We start from the raw sequence: 17,112 nt of genomic DNA, 5'->3' as shown, positions 1-17,112 counted from the left end.
TTTATTTGCCCCGATGCGGTGAGCGATACTGATCAAGTGAGGTGGCCCTAGATCTTCGCCAAAAAGTTCGCTCAGCATTCCGTTTACAAACAGTGTCGGGTTGCCTTGTTCCGTTCCTTCTGGTAGCCCCAAGATTCTCACGTTGAGTCTTCTGCTGTGGTCCTCAAGCGATTCCGTCTTCTGTTTTAATGATTTAACTTCCTCAGATAGTGATTTATTCTCTGCTTCCAGTTGTATCAGCCTTTGATCAGTGTCGTTGGCAGCCGTCTCAAGAGAGTCAATCTTGTCCAGGCATGATGTTACCTTTAGCTGGATTTTGTTTAGATGATCCTTGATCGGCTTTAGATTGGTTTCGAGTCCTGTAGCAAGTTCTTCACGTACAATTGTTCTCATGAGCACCGCTAGGTCAGCGTTCTCCATTGTGAACTTTGTTTGTGCACGCGTGGTCATGTGTTTGTTCAAGAGCGATTAGATCGTTTTGAACAAATTTGCTTACAAAATAAAAGAAGCTGATAAATGTCGAGGTAAAGTCAACTTTAGTTTTGTTCTTTATGGGTTCAAAATAATGATTATTCGAGGGTTTGCCGCGACATGCTGCAAGCTGCGTTCAGTCCATGCCACCGGAAGTAGGAATATCTTATCTATATCTTATCTATATCTATTATGTGAATTGAATGTTAACAGATGATAATGACTCGATAGTGTTGTAATGAATGGTGTGGTTATGTTATATGCACAATTGGTATTTCACCGTGGTAATATCGTCAATTTATTGTTCTCTGTCACCAGACTTGACGAGATATATGTGACTCGCCGTGACCAAACCCGATTTGATCCGCAAAGGGGGAGGTGCTCTGAAATGAAGAAAATGTCTTGCTGTTTAGAAAATCCTAAAAATCGATATCTTGATTTTTTTTACATATTTGAATTGTCATTGATGTGTTCCCTTATTTGCCCTTAGTTGCAAACTTAAATACAACTTGTAAATGAGGTAATTATTGTTATAATAGTTCCACAAATTTTCTTCCAAGTGAGGAGAAAAAACTACACGCGCGGGCTGTGGGGCCTGTCCACAGGGGTTAAGTACTGTACTTAATAGGTGTTAACACACAGACGTCATTAGCTTTAGAATAACACACTATTAATACACTATCTTAATGTTATAAGTTCAGATGATTTATAAGCAACGTAACGCAGTGTCTAAAAAAAAGATTAAAAAAAAGAGGCCTTTACGGCCTTTATAAAACGTGTGTTTTAACTTAATTAAAAACCATTAAAACACAGTTCGAATTTTATGAGCGAACGAATTTCGGTAGGGTGCATTTTTTCCAACCTAATGGCTAAAAGTAAATTAATTTAATACGGAAACGGAGTGATAAAAAATGGCTTTTTCATCGGCTTTTTCATTATTGTGGGGGCCCTGATGTAAACTGCGCTGCGGCGCGATGAGGGCGCGTTAACCCTTTCACTGCCACACTACAGAAGCTTAGTAATGCTTCGCCTCAACTCCGTTTCTGGTAGAACTAGTGAGCGAATCTTTAATATTTTTTTTTGATTCATATTCAGAGGTAATTCGTCGAGATATTTATAATTGGTATTTAGCCAAAATAAATATTAGAAATATGGTGAAAAAAACTATTTATCCGTTTTTTTATCCGTCACTACCACACTACAGAAGGTTAACCTTTCACTACCACACTACAGAAGGTTAACCTAGTTGTTGTGTCTTTCACTACCACACTACATGTATTTACATCTAAATGCTTATTGGTCAGGCGGTGACGTCATTAAGTTGATGCCATTGATCGGTGAGTATTAAACAGAGAGCAGGGCAGTGCATGTTTGCCAGTCACCATGGAACCCAGTCAGCAACCCACAGCGAGGGCACTTGCCGAGGCATTAAACCGGTTTGCTCACTTCGGAGCACACTGTGTTGAAGACGAACGCGCTTTAGGAACATTCATCACGGATTTCTTTCCGCAGAAGAAAAATCCAAAAAGAAACTCAGATTCTGGTTCAGAAGAAGAAGACAGTTGTGACGAGTTAGAGGCAGATGATGATGATGGTGACAACACTATTGAAGACGAGGCAGAGCCAGAAAATGATGGTGATGGTGGTGATGGTGACAAAACTAACGGATTTGAAGACGAGGCAGAGCCAGAATCTGATGATGGTGACAACACACCTAACGGATTTGGAGACAAGGTAGAACACGTAATGTGCGTTGTGGAAGTTGAATCTGACGAGAACCACGAACGCCAAATGGAAAGACTTTTGCGATTTACTTGTAAATGCGTCCAGGTTGATAAAGAAAATGACATTCTTAATCGGCGGTCATGTATCACAAAATTGGACCGTGATGAAGTTTACACAAGGCGTTTTGAGATAGCGGCTCTCGAAGAGGATCATAAAGACTTGATTATTATGGCGCAGCTCCAGGCTTTTGGTCGAAAGTCAGAATGGACTATCGGAAATAAATCGTTTTCCAAAAAAAGACAACGTGCTTACACAAACTATTTCTTCGGGGCGATACAAATCTGCCGTGAAGCTTTCCTCTTCATCCACGGGTAAGTTATTATTATTGTCTATTTAAAACTAATATAGTACATCATGCCTATTTTTTTTTAAATGATAATAAAATCTTGAAACTTGATTAGTCTTGTTTATTATCAGGGTCCCCCATTTTATTAAAACTAATTATAGTACATTATAGTAGAGTATAGTAGCATAGTATAGTATAAAGTACCGGTACTTGACAGGTACCGGTACTTGTGATGATGATGATGATTGATGATGATGATCTAACTATCTCTCTCTGTCTCCACAATCATGTAGACTGGGTGTGGTACAGACAGGTACCGGTACTTGTGATGATGATGATGATTGATGATGATGATCTAACTATCTCTCTCTGTCTCCACAATCATGTAGACTGGGTGTGGTACAGACAGGTACCGGTACTTGTGATGATGATGATGATTGATGATGATGATCTAACTATCTCTCTCTGTCTCCACAATCATGTAGACTGGGTGTGGTACAGACAGGTACCGGTACTTGTGATGATGATGATTGATGATGATGATGATCTAACTTCTCTGTCTCTGTCTCCACAATCATGTAGACTGGGTGTGGTACAGACAGGTACCGGTACTTGTGATGATGATGATCTAACTATCTCTCTCTCTGTCTCCCCCCCCCCCCCCTCTTCTCTCCCAAGAATAGGTAAGGATCGCTTGATTGCAATAAGCAAACACATGTCAGAAAATGGCATGTGTCTTCGCACAAAAAAGCGATCACCACACAACAACAAGCATTGCATAAAATATGAAGATATCGAAAAAGTAGTTCAATTTGTGTTGAATTATGCAGAAGATCATGCTGTTCACCTCCCTGGACGCCAGGCACACCAAAAGAACTTTACCGGTCAGCTGTTACCATCTTGCGTCACGAAGGCATCTGTGTGGCGTTTATATACCAAGGCAATGCCAGTTGGTAGGTGTAAGCAAATCTTTGTCAAAGAAATAGGTCAAATAGGTCTTTGTCAAATAAAAACAAAGCTTGAAAATGAATGACATTGTGCTAACATGTGTTCTTATTAATCTTTCAGACCAGCGAGCAGTGGGCCTGTCCACATTTAAGTCCCTCTGGAGGCAATTACTGAGTCATATCAGAGCAATCAAACCAATGTCTGATCTTTGCTGGGTGTGTCAGAAGAACAATTATCTGGTTAGTGAACATCACAGTGTTATGAACTTTGAACTGCAACTTCTGTATGAAAAGTGTTATACAAATACAGTTTATTATTATTAATATTAATCATCATTTACTTAACTTTTTTTTTTCAGATTTTCAAAAGTGCCAATCTGCCAGAGGCTGAGAAGTCTGCAAAGCTGAAGCAGCAGGAACAACATCTGGCGCATGTAACCTCAGAGCGGGCTGCCTACAAGGGCATGCTTAAAGCCGCCAAGGAGATCGGTGATGGTCTTTCTCTGGGTGGTCATGTGCCACCGGCAAGCAAGCCCTTGACAATGCATTACAGTTTCGACTACGCTCAAAAGGTGACTACATACCAAGCCCTCTTTCACAACATCATGTTATAATTGTTATAACTACTGCATTGCTCCCTTTTTTTTCTTTCTAAAATCCTTATTCATTTATTGCAGGTGCACTACCCATCAGACCCCCTTCAACCAGGGCCCATGTACTTCTTGGCTCCACGCAAGTGCAGCATATTCGGTGTTTGCTGTGAGGCGATTCCACGGCAAGTCAACTATTTGGTGGATGAGGGGATGGAGTCCAGCAAAGGTAGCAACGCCGTCATAAGCTACCTGCACCACTTCTTCAAAGACCATGGTCTTGGGGAGACAGATGTTGACCTTCACTGTGACAACTGCAGTGGCCAAAACAAGAACAAGTACATGTTGTGGTACTTAGCGTGGCGAGCGCTACATGGTCTTCACCATCGTGTCAATCTCCACCTGCTGATTGTAGGCCACACAAAGTTTTCCCCGGACAGTTTCTTTGGGCTTCTCAAGCAGCGTTTCAGAAAGACCAAGGTGAACACTCTTGATGAGATTGCAGCAGTCGTAAGGGACAGCTCAGTGGCTGGAATCAACATACCACAGCTAGTGGGAAAGGAAGATGGCACTGTAATCGTGCAGTCCTACAACTGGCAGGAACATCTGGGGCCTTACTTCAAGCCACTGCCACAGATCAAGCAGTACCAGCACTTTAGGTGGGTGTGGTCACTGTGTGTTGTGTATTTACTGTAATTAATTATTCACACTTTAGTGCAAAGAATGTCATTGGTAAATGATACAAATGCATTGATATTGTTATGTGCCCTGTACTAACGTTTCACTTTATTATTGCAGCTTTGATTCCAAGGAACCTGGTGTGGTTGTGGCAAAGATGTCTATTGATGGCGCTGAAACCAGATTCCAGCTGCTCCGTGACGTCCGTGTCCTGCCGCCTATAGATGGACTTCCTGTGCTGCCACCACCGGGACTGGACTCTGCAAGACAACACTATCTGTTCCACAAGATCAGAGAGTTCTGTGATGAGGAAGCCCAGGACGTAACATGCCCGGCACCACCAGCCAAAATATCCAGCGGCGGTTCAAAAAGACCACGGTGATCATCTGGAGAGGCCATCAGAACATTGAACATTGACTTTAGCATGTCTATTTTTATCTCGTGTTATTTTAAATGCTAATAAAATCTTGAAACTTGATTTTGTCTCTTGTTTATTATCAGGGTCCCTTTCACTACCACACTACAGAAGGTTAACCCTTTCACTACCACACTACAGAAGGTTAACCTTTCACTACCACACTACAGAAGGTTAACCTTTCACTACCACACTACAGAAGGTTAACCCTTTCACTACCACACTACAGAAGGTTAACCTTTCACTACCAGACTACAGAAGGTTAACCTAGTTGTTGTGTCTTTCACTACCACACTACATGTATTTACATCTAAATGCTTCTGGAGAGGCCATCAGAACATTGAACATTGACTTTAGCATGTCTATTTTTATCTCGTGTTATTTTAAATGCTAATAAAATCTTGAAACTTGATTTTGTCTCTTGTTTATTATCAGGGTCCCTTTCACTACCACACTACAGAAGGTTAACCCTTTCACTACCACACTACAGAAGGTTAACCTTTCACTACCACACTACAGAAGGTTAACCTTTCACTACCACACTACAGAAGGTTAACCCTTTCACTACCACACTACAGAAGGTTAACCTTTCACTACCAGACTACAGAAGGTTAACCTAGTTGTTGTGTCTTTCACTACCACACTACATGTATTTACATCTAAATGCTTCTGGAGAGGCCATCAGAACATTGAACATTGACTTTAGCATGTCTATTTTTATCTCGTGTTATTTTAAATGCTAATAAAATCTTGAAACTTGATTAAGTTTCTTGTTTATTATCAGGGTCCCTTTCACTACCACTACCAGTCACCAGACTCATTTTAATAACAAAGAGCCTCAGACTGGAAAGCTGCCAGGTGTTAATTGCCCTAGAGAGAGGGGGGCCATGGATTACAATGACTTCTGGGTAGTGTTGTAGTTGTTTCACTATTGTCACTGAATAGCCTGCTCGTCTCTTGAAGGCTATTATCTCTGAATACGTTTTGTGATAATCACCATGAATCATAGGAAGTAGCTTGCAAAGTATCCCACCAAAATGTTCAAGTGATGGCTTATTTTGAAGGTATGAATCTGTACTTTCATAATATGTAAAAAAAAAAAAAATGAAGATCCCTCAACATGACCCTGAAGTCCATACCTGGGCACATATTTGTGACGCTGTTCTTGTGGTATTTCGACCACCCATTTGATACAGGTATGTGTGCCTTAAGAGTTCGGTCTATTGTGTAATTTGTCATTCACGTTTCATGCATTGCTAATAAGATTAGTATGTTAAATTACTATGTGAGATGTGGTTAAGCCATGCGGTACATGTAATGGTTTTGATATGTTAAATTACTATGTGAGATGTGGTTAAGCCATGCGGTACATGTAATGGTTTTGATATTCTCGAGTTGCAACAACTATTCAACGTGGGAGACTTGACGAGATATATTTGTGACGCTGTTCTTGTGGTATTTCGACCACCCATTTGATACAGGTCGGTGGGCTCCATTGCAGGCCATCGAATAAAGGATTGAACTGTCGTCCATGTGTGCTGATTCGTCATTTACACCACGCCCAGAACACAACGCAGGAGCCACGTGTGTTAGGCAGGCCTACACACAGAGAACATCCGTTACAGTGGTGCCGTCGACCTTCGGATAAAGACTCGTCAAAGGCAGAAGGGAGAACGTCATCTGATCGTTCGCCGGGGACTGCAGCTTACCTCCACAGCCACAGCCACAGCCACAGTGACTCCACAGTCACAGCCTCATCAATGGTGAGACGCTGCCATCTAGTGGCCGGTGAAAAGAACTTCACCCTACGAGGCTTCAGTACAGTGAAGGTATGTCGACGCTGCCATCTAGTGGCCGGTGAAAAGAACTTTTCACCCTACGTGGAGAAGGACAGGCCACTGTTTTGTAAATTGTGAATGAAGACAATTAAAGAGGACAATGAACTTGTGAAGAAGAAAAAAGACATGAAGATGAGGATGCCAGTGAATGTGTAAAAGACATTTAGGTATTCAGTTAATTGGTTAATCTCTTATGTAATTATTTCATTCCTATTAATTTTTTTTCTTATTTCTACTACAGTAATTAAATTTTTTTTCTGTTAAGCCAAAGCACCTAGGGGTGAAAGTAGGGCAATGGCAGAAGGTGGGAATACAGATGTGGTAGTAGAGATGGACTTGGATGGGGGGGGGGAATTTTACAACCGGCTCTCAGAGACGGAGGCAACAGGACCAGATCCCGTAACATTTGAAACTCCACAGCTTACCTCCACGAGGTACGTGAATCGTGTTAGAGTGTTAGAGTGTGTGGACCGTGCCGGGCCAAGTCAATCACCAGTTAGTGAGCGACTAGCAGGTGAACAGCCAGAGTTAAGTGCGCTCATCACACAGCTGGCAGAAAAGATTGGCGAGTCCATCACAGCTAAGCTGCAGTTTAGCAGGAGCACAGACACCATTAGGTCAATTGAGCGCCCCTCAGAGGTGACAGTGCCACACCGAATAGTCGTGCACTCAGACGCCAGAGAGCCCCCTATATTCAGGGGTGATAATTCAGACAAATTCACTGTTTATGAGTGGGAGAATTTGGTTACCTCATACATGAGGAAACTAGCCACTCCAGTTAGTGAGCAATCACAGGAGATTCTATCTAAGCTCATGGGTAAAGCAGGGGATGTGGTAAGGATAAAGTTGCGTAACAACAAGTCTATTGACCACACAAGGAACCCTCACATGATTTTTGACATACTAAAACAACATTTTAGTGAACTCTCATACTCGAGCATGCCCCTGGCGGACTTTTATAGTACACTACCAAAGCCTGGTGAAGATGCTATGGAGTTTTGGATCAGGTTAAATAGGACAGTAGAAGTAGCTGATGAGTGTTTGAGGAGGCAAGGCCGTAGTATCGAGGACCCGAGTCACGAGGTCAGCATGATGTTTATCAAACACTGCCCTGATCAGTCATTGGCTAATGTTTTTAAATTCAAGTCTGCTGGGCAATGGTCTGCTTGCGAGATCCAGGAGAGACTCGATGAGCACATGCAGGACAGGAAGTCTCGAACTGCTGCAGGTGGACAGTTTGAATTAGGTACGGTAGAGCGCAGGGTTCGTTCCCAGTGTCATGTGCCTATAGTCAGTGACGCACCAGTATTGAGTGCAACAGCCTCGGTGTTTCCGGCACCGTCCCCAGCACCCACAGATGGTTCCGGAGGTGGCCATGACTACATGAGGAGTCTAGTGGGTTTGTTAGACCGCCTAGTTACAGTGCAGACTCAGGTGCCAGCCAGCGCCACAGCTCGGGTGCCTGACACACAGCGCCGGTTGTGCAGAGTTTGTAACTCTCCTGACCATTCCACTCTTTCCCACTGCAGAGGGGAGAACAGGTGTCTAGCATGTTTGTCTCCTGGTCATTGGAAGAGGGATTGTCCTCAGCAGCACAACCAGCGGCAGACTCCGCCCGGTGACAGCACTGGTGGTCAGTCTCGTCCTTTAAACGACTAAACTCACACCTAGAGAGGGGTGGTGTGGGTGGTATGGATGAATCCCTCACTGATGTCTCTGATCTTGCTCACTTGTATGAAGACAAGTGTGCCAAAGCACCTAAGGGTTTTCGTACGATCATTCAAGCAACTCAAAAGATTCAAGCTTTCAGTGACCTGTTTTATGCTTCAGTCCTTGTCAACCAGAGTGTTCAGCTTAGAGGCATGTTGGATACTGGCTCTATGTCGTGCAGTATCAGTGAATATGCAGTGGAGAAGCTCCGCTCTGGGGGTGTTTTACCTGGGAAGCAGCAGCCTGAAGAAAATATTGTTTTGATTGGCTGTGGTGGTCTGGAGACGAGGCCTGATGGGTTTTATGATTTAGGCATGCAGCTTTATGGGGTCTCCTTTACTGTACCCACGTTGGTCGTGCCCGGTCAACATGATGACCTGATAGTTGGCACGAATGTCCTTAAACATGTTACCCACGTCCTGAAGGGTGGTAGTGAGTACTGGGATCTCGCATCGAGACCAGAGCCTCAGTCAAGTCCGGAAGTGGAGCAGTTTCTGTCCATGTTTACTAATGTGGAGCGCTGGAGGGGCGGTACGGTTCCAGAGAAAATTGGTACTGTGAAGCTCACCCAGGCCGTGACGCTCCTACCGAGACACGAGCACTTAGTCTGGGGCAGACTCCCCGCTAAGGTGCCTATGTCACCTGGGAGCACTGTAATCGTGGAGCCAACAGACTCCAAGGCTATGCCACGAGGCGTTCTTGTGGGTCGGCTCGTTACACCACTCTGGGGAGATAGGTGGGTGCCCATGACTGTTGTCAATCCGTCTGACAAACCTATCACACTGAAAAGGAATTGCAAGTTGGCTGATGTTTCAGTGTGTTTGGCGATTGAGGACTTAGATGCTTTTCAGGGACTGCAGGCAGTTTCGGAAAGGCGAGAGCCTGACGCCCCTGGTTGTGCCGGTCCTTCGGCCCCGCCGGCTAGGAGTTTGTCAGAGCTCGGGCTCGGTGACATTGACATCAGTTCTTGCCAGGTCAGTGGAGCCTGCAGGTCTCAGCTTGAGCAGTTGATAATTGAATATAGCGACATCTTTTCCAAGGACTCGTTAGACTGTGGTGAGGTCAAGGGATACACTCATCGCATCCGTCTTGTGGATGAGCGCCCCTTTCGATTGCCCTACAGGAGGGTCCCCCCGGCTCACTATCAGAAGCTGAGACAGGTTCTCACTGATATGGAGGAAAAGGGGATTATCAGGAAGTCCTCGAGTGAGTACGCTTCACCTCTTGTAATGGTCTGGAAAAAGGACGGGGGGTTCGGATCTGCACTGATTTCAGATGGCTGAATGCGTGCACCTTGAAGGACGCTCACCCCCTGCCACACCAGTCTGATTGTCTTGCCGCGCTTGGGGGCAATTGCCTCTTTAGTACGATGGATCTCACCTCTGGCTTCTTTAACATCCCAATGCATGAGGATGACAAGAAGTACACGGCTTTCACAACCCCCCTCGGGTTGCATGAGTACAATCGCATGCCACAGGGTCTATGTAATAGCCCTGCAGCCTTTATGAGAATGATGACTGGAATCTTTGGGGACATGAACTTCACAAAACTGTTGTGTTACCTTGATGATCTCCTGGTCTTCGCGCCGTCAGAAGATGAGGCCCTGTCTAGGCTCCACACCGTGTTTCAGAGGTTGAGGGAGAACAACTTGAAACTGGCTCCCAAGAAGTGTCACCTTCTGCAGCAGGAGGTTAGGTTCTTGGGCCATGTGGTCGGTGGTGGGGGCGTGTCTGTTGATCCCTCCAAGGTGGAGGTTATCTCCAACATGACAGTACAAGATCTCATGGAAGTTGATGGGTGCACACCCTCTGTCCGTAGGATCAGGTCGTTTCTTGGGATGGTATTCTATTACCAGCATTTCCTCCCAAACTGCTCTGCTGTTGCGAAGCCATTGTTCGCCCTTACGGCTGGACAAAAGAGGAAGGGGAGGTCCCCTAAGGACAAGAAACCACCTGGCAGCTTTCGTAGGCTCACCCCTGCCGACTGGACATCGGTTTGTGGGGAAGCCTTCGACAGGCTGAAAACAATGCTACTGGAGTGTGTCGTGCTCGCCCACCCAGATTTTGAGGAGCCTTTTGTCCTCTCAGTTGATGCGTCGTTGGACGGACTTGGCGCTGTGCTGTCGCAGGTACCTCGCGGTGAGTCTAAGGCCAGGCCTGTCGCTTTTGCAAGCAAGACCCTCAGTGCTTCACAGCGTAAGTATCCAGCGTATAGACTGGAGTTCATGGCCTTGAAATGGAGCATATGCGAGAAATTCAGCCATTGGCTGAAGGGTCAGAGATTCACAGTTTGGACGGACAATAACCCGTTGACTTATCTGCTTACGAAGCCAAAGCTTGACGCATGTGAGATTCGCTGGGTGTCTAAACTTGCGGCTTTTGACTTTGATCTCAGACACCTGCCAGGGAAGAAGAATGTGGTGGCGGACGCTTTGAGTCGTGACCCGTTCGCTAAGCATGTTAGTCAGAGGTTATTGAGGGAGCCGTACCCGGCTCTTGTGCAGGAAGCGGGGGCAGTTGAGGGGGACTCTGTGCAAGATGTTTTTAGGTACAGTTGTCTGTCCCAGACGGTGAGTAGCTCACTACTCGGGATGGATTGTGGGACAGAGGAGATCAGAGCCCTCTGTCAGTCTAAGTGTGATTGGATTGGTGCTGCTGAGTCCAGAGCGCTGGGTTTGGTTCAGAACATCCAACATCTGTCTGAGGGTCAAGATGTTTTACCGATGTTTTCAGTTGAGGAGCTCCGGTTGAGTCAGGAACGGGACACATGCATCTCTAGGGTGCTACCCTTTGTCGCTGTTCGAAAGCGACCATCTAGACGGGAGAGGCACGGCGCTAACCAGAGGGTTCTCAGACTGTTGAAACAGTGGGACAAGCTGGAGGTCCGTGATGGTGTCCTGTACCGTGTGACGAGGGACCAAGTGTCCAAGCAGAGGAGAACTCAGTACGTGTTGCCGCTGAGTCTGAGGGACAAGGCATTGTCGGGCATCCATGATCTGGCGGGTCATCAGGGCCAGGATCGCACTCTTTCTCTTGCCAGGCAACGTTTTTATTGGCCAGATATGGAGAGGGATGTCAGAGCATATGTCAAGTGTTGTCAAAGATGTGTGTATGGGAAGTCCCCGGAGCCTGCTGCTCGTGCGCCCCTTGAAAGCATCAAGAGCTCCGCGCCGATGCAGTTAGTGTGTATGGATTTCTGGTCCGCTGAGGACAGCAATCAGCGGTCAGTGGACGTGTTGGTGGTGACTGACCATTTCACCAAGTTGGCGCACGCGTTCCCATGCGCTAATCAGACGGCGAAACAAGTTGCCAGGAAGCTCTGGGACAACGTGTTTTGTGTGTACGGGTTCCCTGAGAGAATACACGCAGATCAAGGTGCCAATTTTGAGAGCAAATTGATTGCTGAGCTCCTCAGGTTGGCGGGAGTGGCCAAATCCCACACAACGGCCTATCACCCTATGGGTAACGGTGGGACAGAGCGCTTTAACCGCACTCTGGGGAACATGCTCCGCTCTCTCCCGCTTCGGAAGAAGCACCAGTGGCCGCAGCAGATCCAGACACTCACGTTTGCGTACAATGCCACTGTTCATGAGACTACGGGTTACGCGCCTTTCTTTTTGATGTTTGGCCGCGTCCCTAGACTACCAGTGGATGTCATGTTCAGGCAGGTCCTGAATGACCCTGGAGTTGTAGATTACGATTCCTATGCTGGCTCCCTGCTTTCGTGTCTGAAGAGTGCCATGGAGATCGCTCAGAAGCACTCCACTGTTGAGCAACAGCACCAAACAAAAACAAAAAACCAGACTGAAAAAGATGGCGCCGCTACGACCGGCTGCCTGTCTGTGCGCTCCGTCGAGACTGTGCATACTTTTGTTAATATTTATAGTTTTAAGAGTTTTGTCTGTACCAACAGTAGGTGCAATTAATGTGTATGACCGTCAGTCACTTATAGACATTGGATTACGGGAAACTTACCGACTGGATTACTCTCTGGATCAGCTCTCTGAACCGCAACAATGGCCCGTTGAGATCTTGAGGACATCAGGACCGGATCTCGCCCCCAGGGACAAAGGACCCAGACGGCGAGGAAAGAGAGCTGGAGTCCGTAACAGGCTGAGAACCAGGCGGCACAGGACACCACTACCCAGTATATTGCTAGCCAATGTACAATCAATAGACAATAAACTAGACGACATCCGAGCAAGGATTCAATTCCAGAGAGACGTTAGGGACTGTAACGTTCTCTGCTTCATCGAGACGTGGCTGGCGCCAGAAGTCCCAGACCACGCCATCCAACCGGCCGATCATTTCTTCATTCACCGCAAGGATAGAACAGCAGAATCCGGTAAACAACGTGGAGGAGGTATTGCCTTCATGTTGAACAAAAATTGGAGTGACCCAACTAACGTGAAGGAATTATCCAACCACTGCTCCCCAGAACTGGAATATATAACCATCAAGTGTCGTCCTTTCTTCCTCCCGAGGGAGTTAACGGCGATCGTCCTGGTCAGAGTGTATATTCCACCGCAAGCCAGCAACAAGGTCGCGCTCTCCAGACTACACGACGAGGTAAATAGAATCCAAGAGGCGAATGTTAACGCCGCCATTTTAGTTCTGGGAGATTTCAATAGCGCCAATCTGAGAAAGGTATTACCTGACTTCTATCAGCATGTGACTTGCAACACCAGAGGCGGTAACATCCTAGATCACTGTTACACGCAATTTAAAGGTGGCTACAAGGCTCATTCTGATAGTGGCTTCGGTAAGTCAGATCACGCATCAATTTTTCTTTCACCAAAGTATAGACAGAGAATTAAAAGACAGTGCTGGACTATGTTTGTACTAGGGTGAAAGAAACAATCCCCACTACCAAAATGAAAGTTTACCCAAATCAAAAACCCTGGGTAGACAAATCCGTCCGTGAAGCTCTGAGAGAGCGCACCAAAGCATACAACGACGGCCTAGAGGCAGGCAACATGAATGACCACAAGGTGGCGCGATACAACGTAAGGAGGACTGTGTCAGAGGCCAAACGACGCTACAGGGATAAAATTGAACTCCAGTTTGAACAAGCTGACTCTAGAGCTATGTGGCAGGGGCTCAAAACGATGACAGACTACAAAGGCGCCTCCCTCAAACTGAACAGTGACATCTCCTTAGCAAATGACCTCAATACCTTCTATGCGAGGTTTGATGCTGGTAATAACAACACCAGCTCACAAGCCTCGGCAATGGGGGGGGGGGGGGTCGGCTGCTGATGGAGGCGCAGTGTTCAGGGTAACAGAGCATGAGGTGAGGCGGACCTTTAAAAAAGTGAATATCAGGAAGGCAGCAGGTCCAGACGGCATCCCCGGCCGCGTCCTAAAAGTCTGTGCCGACCAACTGGCCCCAGTATTCACTGACATATTTAACCTGTCCTTAGAACAGGCTGTCATCCCCACCTGCCTGAAGAAGTCCACTATTATCCCTGTACCCAAAAAATCCAAGCCTGCTTGCCTCAACGACTACCGCCCTGTAGCTCTCACCTCCATAGCCATGAAGTGCTTCGAGAAGCTAGTAAAGGGCTACATCTGCTCCTCCCTCCCCATCAACATGGACCCCCTGCAATTTGCATACCGCCCCAACAGGTCCACGGAGGACGCCATATCCCATGTGCTGCACACAGCAGCATCACACCTGGACAAGAGGCAGGGGAACTATGTGAGAATGCTATTCATCGACTACAGCTCGGCATTCAATACCATAGTCCCCTCCATACTCATAGCCAAGCTCAGGGACCTGGGCTTGGGCTATGACCTCTGCCAGTGGGTCTTGGACTTCCTGACTGGCAGACCCCAGGTGGTGAGAGCAGGCAACTGCACCTCCTCATCCATCACCCTCAACATAGGGGCCCCCCAGGGCTGTGTTCTGAGTCCCCTCCTCTACTCCCTGTACACACACGACTGTGTGGCTCAGCGGAGTAGCAATACAATCGTCAAATTTGCTGACGACACAGTGGTGGTGGGCCTGATCTCTGCCAACGACGAGAGGGCCTACCTGGAAGAGGTCAAGGTCCTGGCGGGATGGTGCCAGGAAAACAGCCTCTCCCTGAACGTCAGCAAAACAAAGGAGATGATTGTGGACTTCAGGAGGTCGGGGGTCAAGGACTACAGCCCCCTCAGCATCGACGGGGCACCGGTTGAGAGAGTCAACAGCTTTAAGTACCTCGGAGCCTACATATCCGAGGACTTGACATGGACCACACACATTAACAGTGTTGTGAAGAAGGCACGACAACGCCTCTACTTCCTCAGGCGCCTAAGGAAGTTCCAAGTCAGCCAGAAGATCCTTAAGAACTTCTACTCATGTACAATAGAGAGCATCTTGACCGGCAACATCACCTCCTGGTTTGGGAATAGCACTGCACAAGACCAAAGCAGACTACAAAGAGTGACACGTTCAGCCGAACGCACAATTGGAGGGGGGCTCCCCACCCTCCAGAACATTTACTACAAGCGTTGCAAGGGCAAGGCTAAGAGAATCATTAAAGACTCCAGTCACCCGAACAACTGCCTCTTTGAACTGCTGCGGTCAGGCAAGCGATACAGGAGTCTCAAGGCGAGCACAGAAAGACTCAGAAGAAGCTTCTATCCCCAGGCCATCAGGCTGCTAAACGAACAATGAATGAACACTACACAACAACAACCACCAAACGCACATAGCACACACATCCACACGCACACACTCACTTTAAACAAACACACTGTAGCACCCACTCCACACACTTATAGCACACACCCACTTTAAACAAACACACTGTAGCACCCACTCCCCACACTTTATATTTATGGATGAAGGATTGCACTACAACTCGTACACCTTACTGTAAATTGTACCTAAAATTGTACCTCATCCCATTTCTGCTTTGCACTAGATAGTACTGTACATTAGTACACTGCATAGTATTGTGTATTGTATATTATATGGTAACTCAGAACATTGTACATATGTCTATACCGAACACTGTGACCTCATTTTCTTCTTCTAAATTCATGCTATATTATGTTATTATGTTATTTGATACTATCTTGTCTAGCACAGTCTCTGGAGCGTAACAGTAAGAAGCATTTTGTATGAAAGTATTCTGTACTTCTGTATGACAACTATTAAAGAACTTGAACTTGAACTTGAAACCCGACAGTACAACAAGCGTGTCAAGGGTACACACCTGTCTGTGGGGGATCGGGTTCTGGTAGCAAATCAGGGAGAGCGGGGAAAACGGAAGTTGGCAGACAAATGGGAGGATGGAGTGTATACAGTTGTTGGTGTCAATCCCAGTATCCATGTCTATAGGATTCAGGATGTAGGGGGGCGCACAAGGGTAGTGCACAGGAACCGTTTGCTGGAGGTCAACTTCTTGCCATTTCCTGAGCTAGAGCAGGGGGAGGACGCCAGTGAGATTGGTCAGGCGTTTGATGACGGAGAGTCCGATGAGGGGGACTGTGATAGTAGTGACGGTATGGATCCTGCATCTGGAGTTTGGTCTGAGGGCGGTGTTGCACATGACCTGACCGACTCTGTGGAGGTAGAGGGGCCTGTGGTCTCGTCACTTACAGACTCTTTTGATTCTGTGTTGGCTGTGACAGATGGGATAGAGCAGGTTAGCCCAGTGGCCAGTCCTGCAGGGGCCATTGCTCAATGTACACCTGACACACAGGCACAGCACACAGAGGTTCCTCACTCACCTGACATAGTTGTCATAGCTCACACCGATTCAGAGGCAGAGGTTTCTCACTCACCTGACATAGTTGTCATAGCTCACACCGATTCAGAGGCAGAGGTTTCTCACTCACCTGACATAGTTGTCATAGCTCACACCGATTCAGAGGCAGAGGCTTCTCACTCACCTGACGTAGTTGTCACAGCTCACACTGATTTAGGTACAGGGGTTTCGCACTCACCTGACATGGGTGTTGCGGTTCCCACTGATTTACACCCTCACGTAGGGAATGATGGTCGGGTTAGGACACGTACAGGGAGAGTAGTGAGATCAGTGAACAGGTTGATAGAATCTATGGTTCAGATGCCATTTCTGAGAGGGGTGACTGGTTGAGTTGAGGTGGAGGTTAGGGTTCACCAAAGCCATTTTTTTTCTTTTGTATTGCTGGGTTGAGTAGGTGTCTATCAGACAGCTTTGAGGGCCATGAGTTGTGTGGCGTATCAGGCGTCATATTGATCTAAGGGAATTTTGAGATCTGATCAATTTTTTTATTCTCTGAACCTCTTTTGGGGGTGACTTTTGAGTCGAATGGGGGACTAGGTCCTTTTTCTCTGGTGCCAGGTCTAGGTTAGTGGTAGACTACCGATATTTTTTTTTCTCTTTGTATGTCCCCCTTGCTCTGCTGACACGGGAT

At 46.6% G+C, this 17,112-nt stretch overlaps 1 long non-coding RNA gene across 1 annotated transcript; it reads left to right on the top strand.

The window, feature by feature from the left end:
- Positions 1-3,376: 3,376 nt before the first annotated feature.
- LOC311237590 lies at positions 3,377-4,398 on the top strand. Its single transcript, XR_014620296.1, has 4 exons — positions 3,377-3,495; positions 3,611-3,729; positions 3,849-4,061; positions 4,167-4,398. It is a non-coding gene; the product is annotated as an uncharacterized lncRNA (long non-coding RNA).
- Positions 4,399-17,112: the final 12,714 nt, after the last annotated feature.

The sequence above is a fragment of the Notolepis coatsorum genome, assembly GCF_963971535.1.
Source record: "Notolepis coatsorum genome assembly, chromosome: 12".
NCBI lineage: Eukaryota > Metazoa > Chordata > Actinopteri > Aulopiformes > Paralepididae > Notolepis > Notolepis coatsorum.
This window is presented reverse-complemented; position numbering and strand designations above follow the sequence as displayed.